This window comes from Aythya ferina (assembly GCF_964211825.1).
Source record: "Aythya ferina genome assembly, chromosome: 4".
Taxonomy (NCBI): domain Eukaryota; kingdom Metazoa; phylum Chordata; class Aves; order Anseriformes; family Anatidae; genus Aythya; species Aythya ferina.
Window position 1 is genome coordinate 37,580,677 of NC_140300.1, and position 24,553 is coordinate 37,605,229.

At 36.3% G+C, this 24,553-nt stretch overlaps 1 protein-coding gene across 10 annotated transcripts in view; it reads right to left on the reverse strand.

The window, feature by feature from the left end:
• LOC311436441 (uncharacterized protein) overlaps positions 1 to 24,553 on the reverse strand; it is a 289,119-nt gene that overhangs the window by 172,664 nt on the left and 91,902 nt on the right. For all 10 annotated transcript variants that reach the window (XR_014692859.1, XM_084518630.1, XM_084518629.1 and 7 more), the window contains one exon: positions 24,415 to 24,512. The gene's annotated coding sequence lies outside the window, so the exon portion shown is untranslated. The remainder of the gene's footprint in view (positions 1 to 24,414; positions 24,513 to 24,553) is intronic.

A 24,553-nucleotide genomic window follows, 5' to 3' on the forward strand; every position in this document is an offset into this window, starting at 1 on the left:
TAACAGTAAGTCAGTGACACAAACCCTTCAAAGCAGCATAACTGAAGTCAAAGACATCATTGTTGGAAGGGGTCTGCAAATGTCCCCCTGACAGCAAGGAGACATGCCCATTGCAGGTGGAGCAAGACCCTGCTGAGCAGGATGATTTACAAATTCAGAATGAAAAATGTGGTTCCCATCCAAGGCTCAGATCTTAAACGTATTTGATCTTCCGTATTGTGGATGCTTCGTTTCCTATGAAAGTGATAAAAATCTTCCAATACCACTTCCCCATGTTTTTTTCTGCTTCCCAGATGGCGTAGTTCAGTTGCCTTCTTGATTCCAACACTGATATTGCAAATCATTTTAGGACAGTAGCATTATTTTCCTGCTTCTCAGATTGTCCATATATAAAAGGGAATAAATAATGTCTATTTTCAGTGCCCTGAGATCTATGACTTGAAATTGTTCCTCATAAACTGTCATCTAGGAACAACAATAGGAAACATTTAAAATAATAAAATAAAATTTGAGCACTTCCTATTAGAATTTTTTACTTTTCTCTCCCTTGTGCAACAAGGTATAGCAGCAGCAATTGGAATGTTTGTTTGTTGTTGTTTTCTAAACTCAGTACGTTTACCACCCTTTTATCTAATGTCACTTTCTCTTGCCTTTTCTGTTTAATTTTTAAGAGTTTTGTTCTTCTTATATTTTATTTACTTTTTATATTTCTTCTACTTTAATGACTTCTTGTTTGCCACTAACCTTCTCATTGATGTAGAAGAGCACAGAATAAACTTCTTTACAAAATAACTTTAAACAAAAATCACAGAATGGTTTGGGTTGAAAGGGACCTAATTCCAACCCCTCTGTCATGGGCAGGGATACCTACCACTAGACCAGGTTGCTCAAAACTGTAAGTACAGTAGAGAAAACTGTCTTTCTTACTAACATGCAGCATGCTATAACCAAATTTGCCAGAATCCCACTCATCTGTCAAGTTCCTGTCTAAAAATAATTTGCTTCTGCCCCTCCCCAGCACCCTGTTTTACTAGACAAAATGGGCTGAAATAGAGTTGTCATGGGTAAGTCCCTGAAGTCTGTGAAGAAGTTGCGTGTACCCATACCCCTTAGAAATCTAAGCTGTCCCATCCATTTATGAAATCAGTGATTTAAAGGAAGGAGATAGACTCTAACAAAGCTTTAGCCATTTGGAGGGTCCAATTAGGACTTAGCATTGCATTTTATAACACAGAGCTCTTGCGTTAAACAGCCAAAGAAGACTAAGTTGAGCAGAGGAAGAGCAAAGAAGTTAACTTTGTGCTGTGTTCCTGTTAAGAATGAGCTTACATAGCTTTCTGATAGCCTTATGAAGAAAGGCCTTTAAGATGCTTAGGGCATGAGACAGAAAAAAGACAGCAGACTAACAGGGATTTAATAGAAATTTGCTAGCACACGTATACCACCTCCTCAACACTTTACCAAATCTCCTCTGGTGGCCACAGGTGTTTGTCTCCTGGCTTTTCTGTTCAGAATAGTTACTAAATCACACAATAAATGGAAGATGAAAAATCATAGTATTGTTTTTACTCAAACAAAATCACACTGCCATGTGGGACAGGGGAAAAATGGAGGTATTTGGGATCTGAAAGACAAGAAATATTATATATATATGAAGCTACATGTTGTTTCATATTTCTCCATAATCCCTTTCTGTGACTGCATTGTAGTAGATTCTCACGCTACTGAATATTTTTAGATAGCAGCTACCTCTTAAACTGGCCATTTAAAGCCTTTGTTATTAGTGCTCAAAATTCCTGAAAAATAACTTTGGTGAAGGTATAAAAACATTTTATGAAATAGGCTGGTTCTACTAAATTTGCTGTTTTGCAAATGGATTAGAGAATATTTCATCATTCATATAGCTGCAAGTATTATTGTGTATGTGACAGAAGTAAAAACAATCCTTTGAAGTGACTTACATTACAAAATAAATAATAGCCAAGTTATTACGTAAATAGAGTCTCTGTGGTCTTTTCCTAATAAAGGAGATTCACCACAATAAATCTAAATGAAGATTAGTTTGTAAAACATCTGGAGGGGTGTGGATCACTGCTGTGCATTCAAAAGTTGCTTCCTTCACCGTAAAAACAACTTTTTCATAAGCTCATTTAGCTTTACTTTCTGAAAATCCTATAATCTTTATCAAAAGTAATGTTGCATTCAAATATTCTTAGCAAGCAAATGACAAATATGTTCTGTATTATTATATTTCTAATAAGAGGATACAATTTTTATCAAAGACAATATGACACACAGGAAGTCAGCTACATTTGCAATAATCCCAGATGCTATTTTGCATGTAGAAGCGTTGGTGGTTTTACTGGTAGGAGGGAACAGAGCTTTGTTTTGTTTAGTTTCTGTGAACAAAGGTAAAGGAACTGGCAAAGGAGGGTTGGGTTACTTTGGTTTGTTTGTTTGTTTGTCTGTTACGTTTGTTTGTTTTTAGGTGGTACAGTTATACTCATATTTGGAAAGTTATCTAGCTTGTGGAACTGGAAAATTATACTGTTATCTAAAGTAGGCTTATAAACAAACTGAAACCTTTCTATAAATTGGCTTTGCACAATAGAAAATTTATGTGTTTTTTTTTTTTTGGTACAGGAAAGCATAAAGAAAAATTCCTACCCATATTGTCACTGATTATGTTTTCTCCCATAGAAAAAAAAAATATATAGATATAGATATAGATTAGATATAGATATAGATATAGATATAGATATAGATATAGATATAGATATAGATATAGATATAGATATAGATTTATTCGGCTATATCTGTTGCATAAATAAATAAATAAATACATCTTCTAAATAAAATACACTGACAGTTTCCCTTTAGAAACAAATATTGACAGCCACGGGAAGCAAAACTGAAGCAATAATCAGATGAAATTGCAGTAAGAAAAAATGAACCACATGAGAAGACAATGAACACACAAAGTTAATATTCACTGTAATAATTAACAAACACATTGCAAAATTGAGAGAGCAAAAGAGCTTGTTTCAATATAAAGCTAGCACAGATGTTTCAAGACTGACAATATCAAGTGCATCTTTAGTAGCAATAAGATTTATGTGTGCTTCCTGGCAAATTTCTCATTATTTTTGGTCCAAATTGTTCTCTTGTGGGCCTGTTTTCATAACCATATGCTTATTAAGAGTTTAAAGTATTTTTCATTGGAGAGAAAAAAAAAGATTTCTCATGATACTAAATGATTCCCCAATCAATGAATTTGTTTAAGCTTGTGCTGCCATTCTTTTCCACCGCAGCTTCAGAAATAGGGACAATCTGTTTGCTAGCTGGGGAAGGGAAGAAAAGATCATAGTAGAATTTAAAGAATAACCTCCAAACATTTTGTTCCTGTCAGTTTCCTCATCCTCTATTTTTTCTTGCCTCTCTGCACTCACTGAACTTATCACAGATTTGGGTTCTCCTCGGCTGGATGCCCAAACAGCCAGCAACACTATGAGCTCATTGATGTTCTCCACAGAAAATCTTTGCATCTCCCACAAATAATGCAAACTCTGTTTTATCCTCTCCTCTCTTCCTCTGAGCTCACTTACTCCCTCTAACAGTTTTCAGTTTGGAAACATAGTGGGTATGCATTTGGGATGCCATCCTGTGCACTACATTAACCTTACCTTATTGAATGTTTAGAAAGGCTGGATGATTTGGGAGTGTCTTTTTCCCTCCTCTTTACCAGAACTCTAAAAGATCTTGGGCAAAAATTTTCTGCTGCAATGTCAGACCATTGCAGACATAAATTTTATGGCAAGCTCAGTTCCTCAATATACTAGGACTGAGAGACTGAAAGTCTCTTAAAAATGAAAGACTTTCATTTTCCAGTCTTACTTCTCATGCAAAGGAAGCAAAGCAATATGTAAGTGAAATATAAGGGTACAAAAGCAAAGTCACTCTTTGTCAAGGGATTAATACTCTACAAATTATCTGTTTGTTGCTAGATGGCATTAGATAAAGCACTAGCTATTTGTTGTTGTTGTTTTTTCTTTATCCTCCTCTGCCCAAAATGACTGCATATTTCAGGTAAAGACACACCAAGCCACTTTTTTTTTTTTTTTTTTTTTTTTTAACACAAACCACTTCTTTGTTTTCCTTGCATTACTCCTGTAGAACAAACACTTCTGGGGAGTGAATTCAATGCACTGAGTGAATTAGTTTCTTCCCCAACTTATGCACATTATTCTCTGAACTGCTTGCAAGTCTGCATTAACTGTGATTACTCTCAGCAAAGGATAAACCCACAAACAGCAGATTCCAGGCTTTGTAGCCTACCACCACTTCCTATTTCTGTGGTATTTAAAATCTACCACCCCTAAAGCACAATTGGAAGTCTAGTTTAATTAATCCTTTTCAGAAAGAAACCATTGGTTTGCTTCAACTTGTCTTACACACTACAAAGTGTAAACCTGAGGCCATCCTCTCCTGGTTACCACAACATGATAGCATACACTTACACTGGGCCATCTGGCTCTTTAATTGTATCTTGTAAGCATGAAGCTAAATTAAATGTTTCTGTTTGTGGGTAGCACACTTTGAACAATGAAAATAACAGATGATCATTCACCAAACTGATATTACATTAAAACTTTATAATAACAAGCAAACTCATGCTGACAAGCACAGCATAATAACATTTTGTCATTCATCATTATTAGGAGTTTGTGATAAATGTTCTTATTTTTATATATATATATATATATATATATATATATATACCCCCCTTAAATGTACTTGTTTTCTTTTTAAGATTTAGTTTTCTTTAGAGATCATTAGTTATTGTGTTCAAAGATAGAAAGTAGGGAACATAAACACCAAAACATTAACTCTTTCAGTTTGTAAATGCGGATCACACTAACAGAACATATCAAAGAAAACACAACAATTAAAGTTACACGTTTCCCATAGAAAAAGGAAGATATTTTAATCCTTTTGTTAATGTTATGAAGGGTTAATATCCTTTTCCTAGTAAAGAAAGTGAATAATTTAATAACCGAGTATTTGTACATGTATATAAGAGAGTCTTCACCGCACAAAGATGCACTAGAAATTTTGATCTACATGCTCTCATACTGACCTACCTTGCATGCATTCCTTGGAACAGAGAGTATCTGTTATCTATGGGTTTAAGGGATACTATTAAGCCCAACCTGGAAATTGTATCATCATCAGCTTCTACAATGGCTCTTAGGCAGTACTGTCAGTCATAGATGGTTGTGATAGCAGCCAGACTGATGGTAATATTTTGAAGATAAATTCTTGAAAAAAAAAGAGAAAGAAAGGGAAAGAGAGAAAGATAGAAAGAGAGAGAGAAAGAGAGAGAGAAAGAGAGAGAGAAAGAGAGAGAGAAAGAGAGAAAGAGAGAAAGAGAGAAAGAGAGAAAGAGAGAAAGAGAGAGAGAAAGAGAGAAAGAGAGAGAGAGAGAGAGAGAGAGAGAGAGAGAGAAGAAAGAAAGAAAGAAAAAGAAAGAAAGAAAGAAAGAAAGAAAGAAAGAAAGAAAGAAAGAAAGAAAGAAAGAAAGAAAGAAAGAAAACATAGAAACAATAGAAAAATGTTATTTATACCTAATCTACAAAAGCTGAAGAATGTGTCTTGTGAGGGAGACACAAATCTCTTGTCTGTTGGGATCCAATCTTTGTAGACTCAATTTTCATGCTGGATTAACTGCTGCTGATGACTTCAAAAGGACCAGGTTTTCACCTCAAGTGTTCAAAGCAAAACTGAAAAGAAAAAAAGCCCACACAAGACTCCCCAACCTGTTTTTGATGTGGAATATGCTGCACAGGATGACTGGGACTCACTGAGCAGCTCTGAGCATCCCTGATCCTCTAATCTACAGTGTTCAAGAAAAGGACTTTGAAATGCATTTTGTGGTGTAGAATTATTTTGTGGTGCAGATGATTATGTAACCTGACATAACCTTTCATATAATTAGACATGTAATCAGCAGATTTTGTAGAAAAGAACTATAGTTAAAATCTGTAGGATAATGCCATTTACAGCATCATAGAGATTTGCAAAGATATGTCTGATGTGTACTCTATGTATTATTCAAGTGCATGCAGTTTTGGGGATAATTTAGCTACACATGTGATACCAATACATCATGTTTTTATTCTTAAATATCTCATTCTTCAGCTTTTATGTACTTTAAGCTTTCTGTATTTCAATTTTCTTGTCATGTTTAAAGTAATATACCAAGCTGAGCTTCATATTTAAATCCAAACATGGAACAGGTGCATCTTTATGTTTTGACTAGGCAACATTAGGCTCTGTATCAAAAGCTGACTAAAATCTTTTCAAAATAGAATGCTTGTTACAGGAGAGAAAATTATAACAGCAACAACAACAAAAATCACATTTCCTATCTTTCAGCAAAGCGGAGGCAGTAATTATTCTTCTAATGGTAAGGTGATAATTGTCATGTAATGTTATAATATCTTTGCTTGGAGGTACTTTTTATTTTCATTTCTATCACCTTTTCTGAAAGGCTACACAACAATAAATTAGGTATTATATAAAGTTTGGGTGAGCAGTGTAAAGGTTGCCTGAACACAACACTAAGCCAGGCAATGGAAAGACCTTTTTATGTCAGAAGCACATCATTGAAGATTCCAGCCAGAAATCAAACAGATACCTAAGTATGAAAGGTGATGATAACATTGTAGATTAAATGAAGAAATTTTCAGAACACAATTACACATTTTCTAATGAAATGACAAAGTTGTTTCCACTTTGGAAAGTGCTTTTGACAAGGCTCCACATTTGAAGTTAATGTCTGTGTCTAAAGGGCAGGAGGTACAGAATAAGAGAAAAGCTGGTTCAAGCCAAATGAGGAAAAACAAATGAGTAGTAGTTTTAAGGGATCCATAGAACAGTAAGTGATAATGAATCATAAATATATATGGGTGTCATTTGAATGTTAATATCACCTTTATCTTCTAGAAACAATAATAATAATAATAATTTAAAAAGGAGTATTATTAGTATATTCAGATCAAGCTCAATCACCAGTAGCTAGCAGCAGGATATTTACCACTTTGTAACTACATGTAAACAGAGTATATCACAGCTATGTAATTTTTTTATCTCTTTGTTCTGTACTAAACATGTTCCATATTTGCTCCCATTACTGTTTTACTCTACTCTGTTACCATAGGGTGAAGCTGAAGTATAACAAGGGAAAATTCCTGCTTACAGGGATACTTCAGATCAAATAACATGTAATTTGGTATGGTCAGGCATGCAGAGCTCCAGACCCTACTGTGTCTCCCTATTAGATCCTCCAGCCTCTGCTGTGGATATTCAGCTTCATCTTCACCACAATGATGTTATGGCTGGAAAATGCATCTCCATTCAGCACAAATGCGGAAGTTGTTTTGAGATGGCATTCATCTTGATAATAATGTTTCTGAATACTTTCCCAAGCCTTTGCACACAAGTCTTTTGGCACTCACAATTAGCTTAAACACTGATAGCTACAGGTAGAGCAATATGCCTACCATCCTCCACAACGCTGGTCAATAGCATGCAGATATGCTGCTAAAAGTTGCCTTTTACATAACTTCTAGTGAGGTGTAAGAGAGAAAGAAGTTTGAGTAAGGAGGTAGCTGTCAGAAAGGGAAAAGCAGAACATGAGAAACAGTTTTGGATGTCAGTACACTCTCAAAGAACCGAACTACAATATTGGTAAAATTGTAGCTATGAGAAATCATTATTCACATACTTATTATTAATTCTCTTTTCAAGACAGTAAAAAAAAATTACATGGCACATACTCTATAAATGAAGCAATTTTCTTCTCTTAGGATTCACAGGGACACACGCTTTATCCATAGGCCCTAACAGAACTAAGTAAATAGAGTCATTGCTCCCACATAAGGCAGGTTATCCCATGGTAAATTACCTACAGCAACACTCGCTTTCTCATGTACAGGTTCTGAGTCCCTCCACATGTACACAGAAGTACGTGCATGGATCTGTGGTGTGGCCCAGAGCTCTCACGCTTGTGCTGGTGGTTGGGGCACCATCAGGGCTGGGGGCCACCCCCTCATCCCCAGCATCCTCACAGGCACAGCAGGGAAGTGGCTCTGAGAGAGGCAGCAAACCTTGTCTGGAGGCTGCTTGTGATGGGCACAGTCACACCATGCTGCTAGGCATGAGAGGCAGAAAAAAGGATGCTGCCCAGCTAATGAAGGTAAGGAACAATAACAAATACTTGGTTATACACCCGAGGGTGAAAGTCAGCACCTCCCTGGTTCTTGAAGTGAAGGACTTCACAAAGGCAAGGTGTTTTCATTCACTGCTAAAAGGTTTTGTGGGGATTTCTGCAACCCAGAAGCACATTTCACACATACAAAAGTCTGACTGTTCTCAGATAGAATTATTTTAATCAAACATACTAATGTACTATTCATCCAATAACACCTATCTAGTAAGTCAACTAGCATTCAAAAATGATTGATAAAAAGTTGCCAATAGGAAATTAAAACTAAAACCTATATATATATAATATAAAATATATATATAATATTTATGATACATTATTAATTAATTATATAATATTATATATTGTATACTAATATAATATATTAGTATATATTAATTATACATATATATATAATGGTGGCTCTAAATTCATTGTAATGCCATTTAGTGAATCTTTCATATGAAAACTCAAAGTAACAACATCACATTTCCGGCATGTAAGAAATTGAGTCCTAAATTCTAGCAGTCTTCTCTCACTGTGATGCCTCAGCGTATGGTTTGCATGAGAAAGAGCTCATTATGCCCCACAAGATCCCAAATGCCCAGCAGAGATAACAGTCTAAATCATTTGTTCTCTTTAAAATAATTTATTCATAGGTAGGAATATGAAAATGTGCCCTTTATGAAGTTTATCTGTATCTATAGCAAACACAACTTAAATTAATTCTTCATCTTCAGGACTGGGAAAGTTTGACTAAGGCATTAGGGATTTTTTATTAACCTCCATTAATTCAGTAGTCCTACCACTTTGATAACAAATAAAAATGGATGGCTAAGGAGTTTTTTCCTTATTAAAAGGTATGAGTGAGTGCAATTAAACATGGCCTACATATCTGAAGATATATTACATATTTTAATGTAACTCCAGGGTTAATAAGGAAGTATGTGAAGTTTATTAGTCTGTTGACTAGTGATCACATACAGTACATCATCTCTGTAGTAGGAAGAACACACATTGGTTGTTCTTAATTTCCCTTGCAGTTTTGAGTTTATTTTTGGCATTTCTGCAAAATCCTGAGATAGCCCATTGCAATTTAGTTTTAATTAGAATGGTAAATAGGATGTCTTGAAAATCTTTTTTTTTTTTTTTTTGTAATACTTCTAATATCCAATGAATTGTCTAGATCTACAATTGTTATCATTAGATTATTACAAATATTAGTACTATATGAAAAAAATTAGATAAGATGTATTTTAAATATCTGCAAAACCCTTGTATGTCTGCTTATTTTCATTTAAGAAAAATCTGATTTGCCTTTAGTTTAACTATCAGCTTAAATATAGATATGTCCTAACTGCTTAGAATCAGTATTTACCTGTTTTCTTTTAAAACAAACATTTAATCTAGTTTTAGTAGTTTTATGTTCACATACTCTTGGTACCATTCCACTTTTGACATATGAGAAATAAATTACAGATTGTCTAGAGTATGACCATATAAGATTTTGAAAGTGAGAAATAACACATTAGAGAAATGGGGAGAAAATGCCAATCCAAACTATTTATCATAACACGAAGGAAGGAAGGAAGGAAGGAAGGAAGGAAGGAAGGAAGGAAGGAAGGAAGGAAGGAAGGAAGGAAGGAAGGAAGGAAGGAAGGAAGGAAGGAAGGAAGGAAGGAAGGAAGGAAGGAAGGAAGGAAGGAAGGAAGGAAGGAAGGAAGGAAGGAAGGAAGGAAGGAAAATCAGATAATGTACAGAAAATGGTATGGTATGCTACTAATACTATGACACTGAAGAAAGAATTGAAGAAAGCAGCGTTATACAATTTAAAAGCTAAGTCAAGATAAGCCTGCTTTATGTGTCTTTTAGAATGAATAGACTATATTAATGTACGGTCCATATTTAAAAATTACCTCTAAAATAAAATGAATAATGTTTTTTCTTACTGCAAAACTAAAATCCTTTATCTGCACAGTAAAAACGGAGAACTGAGTCAGTTAAAAATAAAGCTCCTTAGCTTAGATAAAAATTCAATGAAGAAAAGTCATCTCTCATGATGAAATACTGAAAACGAATTATTTTATTTGCTTTTGCTCCTTGCCAGAATGTTAATTATAAAAGCATAATTTAATTTGGGAAGAGATTTGTTAAATTTCAAAGCCTAATGTGAGTCCTTCAGACATGAAGGCTCCCAAATGCTAGGTGCTACATCTAAAGCTCAACCTCCTTCTTTTGAACCAATTTTCTGCAGACATCTAATTTATGATCACTTTTTACCTCATGCATATATCTTAGTGCATAGTTTTAATAGACCATTGAGGGGGTGTTTATTTTTATGATGAAATATGCAACATTATAGCAATCATTAGATAGGCATTAGCTTAATCACTGGTAGTTTTGAATGCAGTAAAAAAATTCTGAAAACCTGTTGGCATTCTCAATGTGAGCTATTTAGGTTTGTTGGTTGCATCAAAGGAGATGGGTGGACCAGGAACCCTGAAGTTTGTTGGTGGGCAACGCATTCTTGCTTGTGGACGTTTGTTTTTGTCTGCAAGCCTCAGGTTCTTGGCCAAGCTAGCAAGGACTCACAGCGCCATGAAAGAGGAAAACAACTCTTGCTTTTCAACAGGCAAAAATAATGTGGTAGGTATAAATTGCTGCCACAACCCATTCATTCAAATTATCAGTGTGTACATTGCAGTTAGGATTGGTCAAAAAGGTCAACTGACATACTCATCCCCTCCAAAGCAGAAGCAACCTAGGAACTCCATTACTTTCATTACATTTAGAATCAGATTTAACTGATTTACTGTGCTTTTCTTTTTTTCTTTTTTCTTTTTTTTTTTTTTTAAAGGGAATCTAAGTATTTCACCCCATATTTTCCAAATTGAATACACAAACATTTCTTAAAAGAAAAGCTTCACATTTTACAACCATATATTCTCTTTTCTTGAGCCCTCCCCCTTCCTTCCCTCCTTTTCCTTGGTGGCCTTTTTTTCTGCCCTTTTCTTTTGACATTGAAAAAATGAATGAAAACAAAACACCTCAAATCGCTCCAAAATTAAGAGGGATTTTCTTTTATAAATATCTATATATATCTTCCATAGCTCTTTTGAAAAAAAGAAAAAGAATGGTCTCTCATTCAAGATACTGTAATCAAAACTATTCATAACAAATCATACATTATCTAAATAGGATTCCCCTGAGCAAGTTTTTTTTCTCCCTTAAGCTGTAAAATAAAAGGTGATCTATAAAATAACATAGTAATTTCATCTATCAACTAGAATAAAGAACTAGATCTATTAGATGACTTCTGATTTACTGAGAGGCATTAAGATATTACAGTGATCAGAGAACTGAAACTAATGAATATACTACAGCTAATGGTAGGTATGGCACCTATAACAGCTAGCATTCATGACCCATTGGAAGTGTGATAACAGCCTAATTATAGATTTTTATTCATACCTATACACTATTTCACGAAAAGGCTGCAGAGTTGCTAGAGTAACTTTGGTTGCAACTAGCTCCTTGGACCCTGCATGTTCTCATTATCTCTTGTCTGTTAATGTTTTCTGAAGTCAAAGGACTCATGTTGTATAATCTGATGCTGCCGTTATAGCTACCTCTTATTCTGAGATGATAGGAAACTCCAAAAATTTAAAGCCATTACATTTTGTACCCCCAGTTTAATTTCAGTGCTACAGTAATTTTTAATTACATACTTTCTTTTTAAGAAACAAATTTTTTTAGAAGCTCATTAGATTTTTTGTGAAGTGGCAAAGAACTCAAACACACAGATTACTGAATCAGTTACACCTCAAGTGTATTTTAATAAAACTATTGCTCTCTATTTTTTACTGACAGTATGAGGAACAGCTTGAAGCTAAAGATTGGAAAAAAAAAAAAGTTTGTTTTTGTTTTTGATGGAACAAGTGACAGGCCTGATCCTTTGCATTTGACAGTTTGTATCCCCATAGCCTGAGCTGAAAATCTGGTTAGGATTGAACAGATATATCTGGATTCCCTAGACTCATCTTTACCTTGGTAATATTGGTCTGTGATCAGTTGAGTTTCACTTTCCAAACAGAGAGTAAGCTTGGCTGACACTGTTGTCTTCACCACTGCTGAGAGAAAAGCTCTAGATTTTATATCATAAATATACTTCCAACAGTGGATGGGGCAAAAACATGTTAAGAAGCAAAAGAGCACCTCTCCTTGAGGCAGTGGCTGCCTGCCTGACCTCCTGGAGGCCTCTGCCCACATTAGTATCAGGGCCAGCCCAAAGAAAAGAACAGTATTTTTCCACCAAGCCCCACACCCTTGTTGCATCACTGACAAGAAGTTTGGACCTCTGTGATCTAGCAATCAGTAAGACAGTACCGTGTGTCACCATGGCATTGCTGTAGGTGTTAGTGAATCTTCCCAGCTTGGCTCTTCCAAGCAGCGGGGAGTCAGAACTAAGGCAGGATGTCTGTCCCGAGAGCTTTGCAGGCTACTGAAACTCTCAAGCTCCTTGAAATGGTGAAATCTTGTTGAGAAATGTGTGCATGCTTGCATGCACATCTAATTGTCCATTTTAAGTTTAAGAAACATCTGGGTAATGGTATTTGATATTTTTGTCAAATTTTGCTCCCTTAAAGTGAAATAGCAGGGTGAAATAGAGGCAAATATTTCCACAAAAAAAAAAAAAAAAAAAAAAAAAAAAAAAAGACAGTGATAGGGTCACTATGTCACTCTGGATGCCATCTGTCATAACAGAATATGAAAGGTTTTTTGTGCTCCAAGTAATTGTAGCATCTTTTGTTGCCAAATTAAGAAGAAACAGGGAATATCTAGAAAAAAATGGTCCATGCTTCTTAGGGTACAGCAAGTATAGGTAGATACCAAATTCCAATGTAAAAATCAGGTAAATCAAGTCACAAAATTATGTTTTGCACTGCATGAGAAATATATGGGCAGTAGCATTTACTAATTTCTCCCTCCATTTTTGTCATAGCTTTTGTGGATAATTGCATATCCATCAGCATATGACATAGTTTTTATTAAAATATTAGAAATGACAAACCTCTACTGTGCGACTTTTTACTTTTAACTCCAGTTATGGCATGCACTGAACTATTGCATATTTCTAGATGAAACTAACACAAATTTTAAAGCCACCTTGAAGAAGACCTCTGAATATAAAATTAAAAAGAACTAAGGATTCAAAGCTCTTGGGAAATTTGAAAACTGCACTTGAGCACTTCCAACCGTCCGCTCTTCCCTATTGTCAGTACAAGTATAGAGCTGTCTAAAAACAAACAACCCATCATCTCATAACAAACATTACAGCACATTATTTTGAGAGAACAGTGAAATGCAAAGTAGAAAAATGTTATTACTCAGTCTAGGACTTTATTTTGTCATTTTTATGACTGCTATTCTTGTTTAGAGTTCCATGAAATCTTAAATAACTCTGACTGCCAGTTTCTAAGCTTTAAGGCCCATTTTTGGAGATTTCCAGCACTGCAGTGCTCCCTACAGTTGCTCTGGTGAACTGTTTCAGTTCGTGCCCCAAGCTTGACCCAGGCCCAAGAAAGTTCCAGGGAAAACCTCAAGTCAGTCAGCCTTGCTGGTTGTTCAGCCACCCAATGTAAAGAGGAGTAACCAAGAAGGATTACTCAGAAGGTTTGTTGCTGGCAGATCATTTGTTTAATTAATGCTTGTATGTTTTTACTATAAACATCTCCTGTGAAAGCTTTGGTAAACTTCTGCACAGCCTATTCTCTATTGATAACTTCCTGGCTCCTTACTTAGAAACGAAGATATTGACATTTGCTTCTCTTGTCTGACGTTATTTTAGTTTCCAGCCTATTTCTGGAGGTAAACACTATCAAGTGATTCATTTGCTATGCACATGGAATATCCATGACTGAGGACAGAGGCGACTATTACACCTCCTGAGTTACAGTAGCAGGTCTTTCTTTTTCCATCATTACACCATTTCTTTCTTTTTTCATCATTACACCATTTTCCTTCATGTAAATATAAAACAGTGAAACATCAGTTAGGGCAGGAAAATGACTATTTTTGCTTTACCTTAGTATTGATGTTATTTCTATGTAAACTCATGAGAAATACTCTCTTTACATACAAATTGTTAGATTTACAGCTAATGTCTTTACACTGATTTATTCACACTATTAAAAACTACATCTCTCTCTCCTTCACTTTCATACTACCATAAAATTAAACAACAGTCGTTAAAAATTGTATTGATAAATTGATGATAGGCATAACAAATAGGCATGACTGCTGAAATACAATTTTAGGAAAACAATGTACTGTGAAACCTCATTGTTTATAAGGATCTTGCTTAACAGCAATTATTCTCTTCAAGTTGCAGCACAGCCATTTTTGATCAATGTAATGTATGAAATGGTAAAATATTATCGTTTTCAAAGAGGCCTAAGAATATTCCACTTGGAAAGATAACTCAAATTGGTATTCTTCAAATGGGCATCCCCTCCTAGCCACTGGAGATAGACCTAAGCCATGAGATTCGTATTTTAAGCCCAGAGCAGATGAGATTCACATTCAAGGTTTGAAAAGCATGGTGGGATTCATTAGGCAAGTCAACAACTAAGGAATCACAGAAATATCAGCAAACACCAGGACTTTGTTATTAAAGCACTGAGGCAGAAATTTTCTGTTAAAATGTTAAGTCCTGCATTCAAATTAAGAAAAATACATCTTTATCATAAACTTTACATTTGAGGTATGAATTTCAGAGATACAGAAAGGGTGCCAGACCGACACCACAATTCCCAAAGGATTGTTAGTTAATACCACATGCACTTTGTGCACATTATCTCAATTATACTATTTGCTTATAAAAATTACCATTGTCAAATACTCCACGATTGACTTTGTAACTTTGAACTTTGGAAGGCTTCCATGAACTCCTAACTGCCTTGTTGAACGCATTTTTTACCTACTTTGTAGATAGCTCTTTAAATGCTCCAGAATAGTGGAATGCAAGTAGACTAAGTGTTGCTTAATTTGGTTGGCCATTTATATCACAGGGTATTTTTTGCCCTCAGTGCCATCAACCATAAAGGCATTTCAAGCACACATAATTAATTAACAGTTTATAAAAGACAATTAGATATAATAAAAGACCTCACTTGCTCAAAGACTAAACAAAATTGAACTTGAAAAGGGCACTAGGACAGTAAGAACAAACTCATGCAAATAAATAAATATATAAATGCAGATAATTTTTAATAGTAGTTGAGGTCTAGGTTGTTGGTTTGTTTGTTTGTTTTATTCCTGAAGGTGTATTCCATTAACATATATTTTCTCTTCACTGATGCAATGTGTGCTATCCATTATAATGGCAATTAAAATTATTTGTTAATTTCTTTCAAGGGTTCAGGGCACCTTATAGTGCTTGAATAAAATAAAATCCAGCTTTACATGCTATGGAAGACATAAGCAGACAGACTGTCACACAGAACAAATTATGTTTTCCTTTACTTCCATAGTTATTAAACCTCTTCCCCTTCTCTCCCTGCATTCTGGACTGTGATAAGACATTGTGGCTTCTTTTGGCAAGCTCATCCTTCACCAGTGATTTAATATAAACACAGTAAACAACTGTTTACTGTGCTATCTTAGTCAAAATGTTCAAATCAAAGTATATCCATGGACAGAGACTTCATGAAGAGGTTTTATCAGTCTCTCCTACTCTTCCATTTATTGCTTTTTTTTGTCGTTGATTTATTCTTAATAACCACCCATCTCTGCTTTACTCCCTCTCTCTAGTAAAAATTCTGCTGCTGCCATCCAATGGGAGCTTACTCAATTTTTATACTTTCCTACAACACTAAATGTTTCATAATAGCTAAGTTTTCCCCAGCATACATTGATCCTGGTTTCATACCGAGGGCTAGTAAGAATAAACAATCAATATCCCTTTCTAACTGTTCTTTAATACATTGATAAATAAAAGGTTATGCCTTCCTCTGATGTGCATCTACTTGTTTAAACTGCTCTAATTCAAGTAGCTAGGGGAAAAAAAAAAAAAAAAAAAAAAAAAGAAAAAAAACAACATATACCATTACCTAGGCAAGTACAGAATTTTTGCATGGAGTTTTTATGTAAGAAGATGGGGAATTGTCCTGTTTCTTAGTGGAGATTTGGTAGACTCCATAAGGCCTTCTAGCTAATACATTGGATTAAAGGAATAAAAATAAAATACATAAATAAATAAAAAGCCTTTTGATCCAACTAACAGATGATACACATTCATGCCTCTTCTGCAATAGTATCAAAAGATTTCTGAGACTAACACAGGACAAAGAAGGATAGTCTGAGTGCACTGTTCAAATTCTGCTCTTTCACCTCCCATTCTCTCACTCTTTTTTCCATCACATAAAGCCACACACATTGCTTGTACGCATCCTACATGAAGCATACTATGAGACCAAGAGCATCCCCAAATGACAACATCATGTGAGTTTCCAGTTCAGTAAACCATCATGCAACAAGCACACTAATTTGGGTAATGACTAACAAATATTTAAAAATATTTCATACATACATAATGTTCTCCCTGACCATCCACAGGGTGCTTTGTTTAACTGCAGAACTAAAAGAAGGGGCACAAAAAAAATATTACCATGCCTAAACATTAATAATAACCAAATGTTTTTCAACAAATACTACAGAATATAAATCCTCCTAACCTACTCCATTGACAGATTTGTTCTGGATTTGTTCTGCCATTAAGTTTTAGAGTTAAATGAAACCTTAGCACTGGAGAATAAGTGTTAAGTAAATGTTATTCATGAACAGAACTTAAAACTCATTTCCACAGTAGAGTTAAACAAAAACACATACTGTGTAAAATGTTCTATTTGTCCCAATTCTGGATTATAGAAAGCATCTTAAAACTTATTTGGTTTTCTAAAATACTTAAAGATTACATGGATTTTTGAACACTTCTGTCCCTTCATTTTCCCTGCTCATTCACCAAGCCGATAATCCTAAACACATTAAGTTCTAAAGATGAGACTTCAACACAAAGGCTGTGAAGAGTCATGAGAGTCATACATTGTGTACTTTGCTGGTGATAGGATGGCACTGCTTCACTCCTGTAAATATCACTATTATTGAATGTCTAAGGATGATCTCAGCAGTCATCAATTTATTTAAAATTGGAGCATTTCAAAACACTTAAAATATTGCTGGTTTTTGCTAAAAGGTTTTATTCAAATGCAGTTAATGCTAAAATCCTAATATAACTTCCTCGGTAAGTAATTTGGGTAATATTTTAAGTTTTTATTAGCAACTTTACCTCAAACATTATTACAGGATTCTACAATTTCAAAAGAATTACTTTTATTTGTATGCAGCATGCTTTCATTCTCATCTCTGTGTCTGAGAATATCTGAAAACATTTTAATATCAGTATTAATTGAAGAGATGAATAAAATACTTTATAAGTATTTATAAGTAAGAAATAACCCTGACATTGAAAGCAAAGTTAAAAAAAAAAAAAAAAAAAAAAAAAAAAAAAGCTAAAAAATACCTATAGATCTGGTCAAGAATATATTTTTTTAGTATATATTTTTCACTGTAACATGCTAAGTCCTCACTACTTAAATTATATACAAATGTCAGTCATATAAATAAAAACTATGTGGATTGTTTTTCAAATATGATTAAACATTGGGAAAGGAAGTACAGTGTAAGAGGTTTCATCTTAGTTTACGATGCAATATTATGCAATGTCGTCTTTTTTTTTGTTTTTACAAACTACTAGCTCACTTTAGTTGATCAAAGTTTAAAAAACTTTTTAGCTCTTAGTTGACTTTTCCTTACTGAGAAAACGCAATATACCAGATTAATACAATTGAGAATGAATGAACTGAAGCACAGCTGTATATTAAAAAGTGACTCTCAATATTTGACATGATAAATAAGGTGACAGTACAAATAAAAAGTGTTTAAATGCTAATAAAACATTCTAAATCTCAGATATTTTGTTTTTTAAAAAAATAATGAAATTTCTGGTAAGAACCACTGTCTTCCAAAAACAGGTCATATATCAAAATTGAAAACTTTCTGCATATTTTGGGAATTTGCTGAGCTCTGCTGATAAAAGATATTGCAAATGATTATAAACCCCCTATTACATTAATGAAAGTGATGTTTGGGGAAGAGAAAAAAAAAAAACAAAAACACAAAAACACAAAACACTTCCTTTCATTTTACGCCACATTAACCATGGGCTTGGCATTGTACAAGATACAAAGGGACAGTACTGATGCATGCAGGAATGGAATAGATTTTGGGCACAAAACCAGGTCTCCAAGTTTGGAAATATATCTCTCAACCAGCAAGTTTGCTTAAAATAACTCCCAATTGCTCCTATCAACTCCTTCTTATGTAACTTGCAAATGAATATAGGTAATTTGCAAAACACAAAGTGATCTTTTTTTCTCTAAATCTTGTTGAAGCTGGTGCTGATGCTGAAACTTTGGCAATCTCCTGACATTAAGTGAAACTGTAAATAAGAACAAAGAAATGTAAATGGGCATGTTATTTTCCCTTCATTTATTATAACATTTTAGAAGTGTTACAGAGGTTTTTTCACCCGCTTTGAAGTCTCAGCTTTTGTTCTGAAGGTGGTTCTCACACAGGGATTGTCCTCCCCTCTCCACTTCCCTTCACACAAATCCACCCATGCTGTGTCAGCAGCACATGAGCAGTACACTTCTGAAGCTTCCTGTAATTAAGTTCACCTTGTTGTATTATAGGTAATCATGTTCAGACTTATTTTGTATACATTTGGGAAATAATAGCTTTTACAGTCAACAGTATGAGGCAACTTGTGCTACTAAAATAAACTGTGGTGAGGACTATGCCTTCTAGCACTTTTACAAGTAGCAAATTCCCCCAGTGCTTTGGTATTTTTATCAGAAAATAATGAACATTAATTTTCAATGTTTTGTATCAGAACTAACTTATGTTTACATTTATACCATATCATGAGTCCATGCACAGAAGATGGGATTCAGCTGACAAAAATCAAGTGTACAGTTTTGTTGCAGACATCCTTGTGCAACCTGCTTGGCCTTCGACTTTCTACACAGGTCCTAGTCCCCCATTCCCATGAAAGCATCTCAGACAACTGAGGGCAACTTAAAGTGGCACTAGGCATGTATGATTTGGCAACTGGTTCCTACGCACTCAGTGTTACATAAACTATTACAGAGTAATTCTCTGGTAGTTTTACCTGGGGAAGAACACTCGTGCAGAATCCTCCAAGGGACAGAAACCTTGATGCTTCACACCAAGATACAGTAACTAATTGACTCAGGAAAAATTATGCCTGTTTCAATTGTTTTGATTGTTTTGTTGTTGTTGTTGTTGTTGTTTTGTTTTGTTTTTCAAATAGGACACTAATACATAATTCATTGCCAGGTAATAACAGGACAACTTTGTCTTTTGCCAGCTGAGACATGGAGTTGAGCAGCCAGACATTTTAGTGTAGACAATTTCAGTCTCAGCAAATAAACAGTGATATACCACAACAAAACACCGATGTTCCTCCCTTGCTCAAGGCCAGGCACTGCCCTCCAGGCTGCCAAGGCTACAATTTCCTTTACCGAAATGTTTCTGTTTTGGAGGATCCCTCACAAGCCTGAGCTATGCAGTCTCCCAGGCAAGTGACCCTTACCCACAAGTACTTCACATGGCCAGGCTGGTGCTTTCTCCTCTTTGACACCCTCTACTGGCCACTGACCCTCACGCCCTGTGAGTTGAGTCCCATACACCACTCCTCTAACCAACCAAATTCCCCAAATCTGCATCTTTCACAGCCTAGGACTTTGCAGCAGTGCAGGACAGGTCCCTCCTCTCAGGAAAAGACACAGTGGCTGGGGTGCAAGTGGGCATATCAGCCATGTGGCTCACTGCTGCCCTGGGACAGCTGGCCTTTGGGCATGAGAAGACCACACACACACATTTGCTGTCCCTCAACACCCAGGGCTGCAGTAACAGGCTTGATACTCAAAGAGCAGTCCCAGGAACATATCACAGAATCACAGAATCACAGAATTTTCTAGGTTGGAAGAGACCTCAAGGTCATCGAGTCCAACCTCCAACCTAACGCTAACAGCCCTCCACTAAACCATATCCCTAAGCTCTACATCTAAACGTCTTTTGAAGACTTCCAAGGATGGTGACTCCACCACTTCCCTGGGCAGCCTGTTCCAGTGCCTCACAACCCTTTCAGTGAAGAAGTTCTTCCTAACATCTAGCCTAAAACTCCCCTGGCTCAACTTAAGCCCATTCCCCCTCGTCCTGTCACCAGGCACGTGGGAGAACAGGCCAACCCCCACCTCGCTACAGCCTCCCTTGAGGTACCTAAAAAGAGCGATAAGGTCGCCCCTGAGCCTCCTCTTCTCCAGGCTGAACAAGCCCAGCTCCCTCAGCCGCTCCTCGTAGGACTTGTTCTCCAGGCCCCTCACCAGCTTCGTCGCCCTTCTCTGCACCCGCTCAAGCACCTCCATGTCCTTCTTGTAGCGAGGGGCCCAAAACTGAACACAGTACTCGAGGTGCGGCCTCACCAGAGCTGAGTACAGGGGGACGATCACCTCCCTAGCCCTGCTGGTCACGCTGTTCCTAATACAAGCCAGGATGCCGTTGGCCTTCTTGGCCACCTGAGCACACTGCTGGCTCATATTCAGCCGACTGTCCACCATCACTCCCAGGTCCTTCTCTGCCTGGCAGCTTTCCAACCATTCCTCTCCCAGCCTGTAGCTCTGCTTGGGGTTATTGCGCCCCAGGTGCAGGACCCGACACTTGGCCTTGTTAAACTTCATGCAGTTGACCTCAGCCCATCGGTCCAGCCTATCCAGATCCTCCTGCAGAGCTTTCCTACCCTCAAGCAGATCGACACACGCACCTAACTTGGTGTCATCTGCGAACTTACTGAGGGTGCACTCGATGCCCTCGTCCAGATCATCGATGAAGATATTAAAGAGGACCGGCCCCAGCACCGAGCCCTGGGGGACGCCACTAGTGACATAGAAGATACCAAGTCACTACCAGCTATCACACTGCCCAGGGGGTTTAAAAGAGTCCCATGAGGAGGCTAGTGCCAGCCCACATAACAGTGCAATGCCACATCCCACCCTGTCCCCGCTCAGCCTGGTGTCCCCACCAGCTCTGTGTTCCTACAACTCCTCTTCTTCCCTCCCACCATGACAGGAGACATCTCCAACTGCTTATACGGAGGTCCTCATACAGGGCCTCTTCATTTCTGAGTTTACAGCCAGTTGTGTGCTGTGCCCTGGCCAGCAAGCTTCTAGCCACCCTCTGGCACTAAGTCTGCTTTTGGCCCATCCATAAGCATTTTGGAAGGCATGATCTCTCCCTGCCTCAGGAAGGGATTGAAAAAAATAAAATTATATATATATATAAATATAAAAAGAAAAAATAATTAGCCACAACTTAAATGAACCCTTTGTACCCATCTTCCTGTGCCCTCCCCCACTCTCTTTCCATTATGCTATGATTACATTAGGTTTTGCTAAATTAAGCATTCTCAGAATACTGCTATTTTATCTCCATTGCCCTGACTTCTTATTTTGCGAGTGCAAATGAAAATTATTGTGGTTTGCTGCATCCTTAGACAACATGTTACGAGTCTATATTTCTGCTGTATTAAAAGGACTATCCCACTGCAAGCTGAAAAGAGCCCAAACACATCTCCTTCTAGAAAACATTATTACCTCAGCTGTTTCTACTGATCATTAGGAGTAGCTGAAACCATTACTGTAAATGGGCTTCCAACTACAAAGTTTCACACGGAATGGCTGCATTTCTTGGAGGAAAAAAAAATGCAGTTAAAGTCTTTCTGTTCATGGCTACTTTCTTGATTTTTGAAATATTAGAAGAAAGCTTTCATATATTTCTGTGGAACTTCTTTTTAAAATGTCTGTGAAAAGAACATTTTCATGTTCATTAAAGCTGGCCTTGAAACAGCAACTAATGGGAATGCTCAATATTAAGATCCTCCTTTGGGGGACAGATTTACACTCCAAGGCAAACCACTTAGGCATTTAAAAGATTTTCAAAACCAGGGCACTGAAGGCTGAGGAATCTCTGCATCTGTGAAAATCTGACTCCAATTTGTAATGCAAAGATCACTTAAAACCATGGTCTTTATTAAGGAAATAAAAATGGATGCTGACTGTTTGATGTTAAACTCACATTAAAGGAATCTGGCAATCACACAAAAGCACTGAAGAAGAGGAGAGAAAGAGTCATAAAGAACATATGTAAGAAGAGAGAAGGGCAATGGATTTAAAGAAAAAAAATGACAGGTTTAAATATAAATGTACTATGCAATGTTATTCCTGCTTGTTCTGCTTCTTTGCTGGTCTTGTTCTGATGCACATTTTTGTAGAAAAGGAATGCATTGAACCCTTTCAATCCATTCACATTTAATAGTAAAAGTAATTTTCTCAGGTGGGCACTGAACAGTTGCAATTACAGTTTATTTTGCTGGAGAAATTCTTTTAAGACACTAATGGTGAGAGGCAAAAGGAAGGAAAAGCAGCACAGCATGTCTCCCAAGCTTGATACCAGCAGCTTTGTGGTACCCAGATTACCCAGAGACACTGAACAGTATTTTTGCGTTGAAATCTCAGGGTGTTTTGTTTCAAATGTAGTTTAGCAGAGTGTGATGAAAATAGCGAGTGTGATGAAAAATAATAAAAATATTCAAACTGTGGTCATCCAACTACTGCTATTCTCATTCACAAGATCCATTTAAGCTCTAGCACAGTTGTCTTGGTGCTAGCAAAAACAAGAATCATCTGTGAAACGCTAAAGCTTTCACAATTTGGTTTTCATTCACATGCATTCCATGGCTGCTTAAAAAAAAAATTTTTAAAAAAATCATACCCAATACGTAGAATACTTCTTACAAAAGGCCACTCCAGAAGTCCAACTCTTGTTTGACTCAGAACTGCATAAATGTCATGAAACACATGACAGGTGAGTGCTACAGACAGTAACTAGTAGCAAAACTTAAGTGTTGTTTTTATGGTTTGTTTTAACGGATGGGATTTTTTGTCCCACTGATGACAACATCTCTTCAGAAAGTTGAGGGGGTTGGTTTTTTTTAATCAAACTATTTCAATATGCAAAGTAAGTGTTTAAAACTCCTGGCAGGTAGTTTTTCACTGCTGAAGCAGGCCTTCAGAAGTTGCTGTACGTATTTAGAAGTAGACCTGTATTATTTATTTATTTATTTATTTATTTATTTATTGAGTAATGTCTTTGCACACATTTACTAAAAGGATACTAGAAACTAGCATCACAATATGAATTGCACAGAAGACAGAATAATTTTTTTTTTTTTTGGAGGATAGCTGAACAACAGAGGGAGAGTTCAATTTCTGCTATTTAAGTGACTCGTAGGAAGTCACCTTATATTTTTATTCTTACTATTGTTACTTGGCTTTGGTTCATTTGAACTTTCCAAGCATCTTTATAGCATTTTTATCTTTACAGAAAATAATTTTGCCAGTACTAAAACCACTGACCTGACTGCAAGATCTCGGGACTTGCCTGCGTTTGACTTAGCTTGAGCTAACTTTAGCCTTAAAAAAAAATAATAAATAAATAAATAAATTGTCTCATGGTCAAGTAACTACTGCCTAAATTTATTTCAGACTCCCTCTAGTTTATAGAGATAACAAGTTATTCGACATGGATTGAATTGTCTATGTCCCTAAAATAAAATCTGGTATGGAAGAGAGTATACACACAGGTTGATACCAGAAGTCCAGGGCATTGACAGAAATCACAGCTTTAATTCACAGGTCACTGCAGGAGTGCAGCAACTCATTGTTCGGGTAAAATCAGTTTTAAACAGAACAGAACAAAAACTGAATCACTGGAAACTAGTGACAATAAAGAGCACGTAAGCTGTGTTAAGAAAACTTACAAAAGTAAGCCAAAGCAGACAGAAGGCTGAGGAGGAAGGAACTATTGACATATTTACCAGCAGCAGGAAAAGGGAAACTCATCATTACAGCCATACTGCCAGTGATGACTTTTGGATTCTGATAACTCACCCTTTCTCCTTCAGGAAGCCTGAAGCTACTAGTCTTCAAATCCAAGGAAGCTTAGTGCACCATCAGAGAAAAAAGGGGTTCTAGGAAGGATTTTTTCCCTAAAGAAAAAAAAAAAATTGACCGTACTATTGAAACTTTT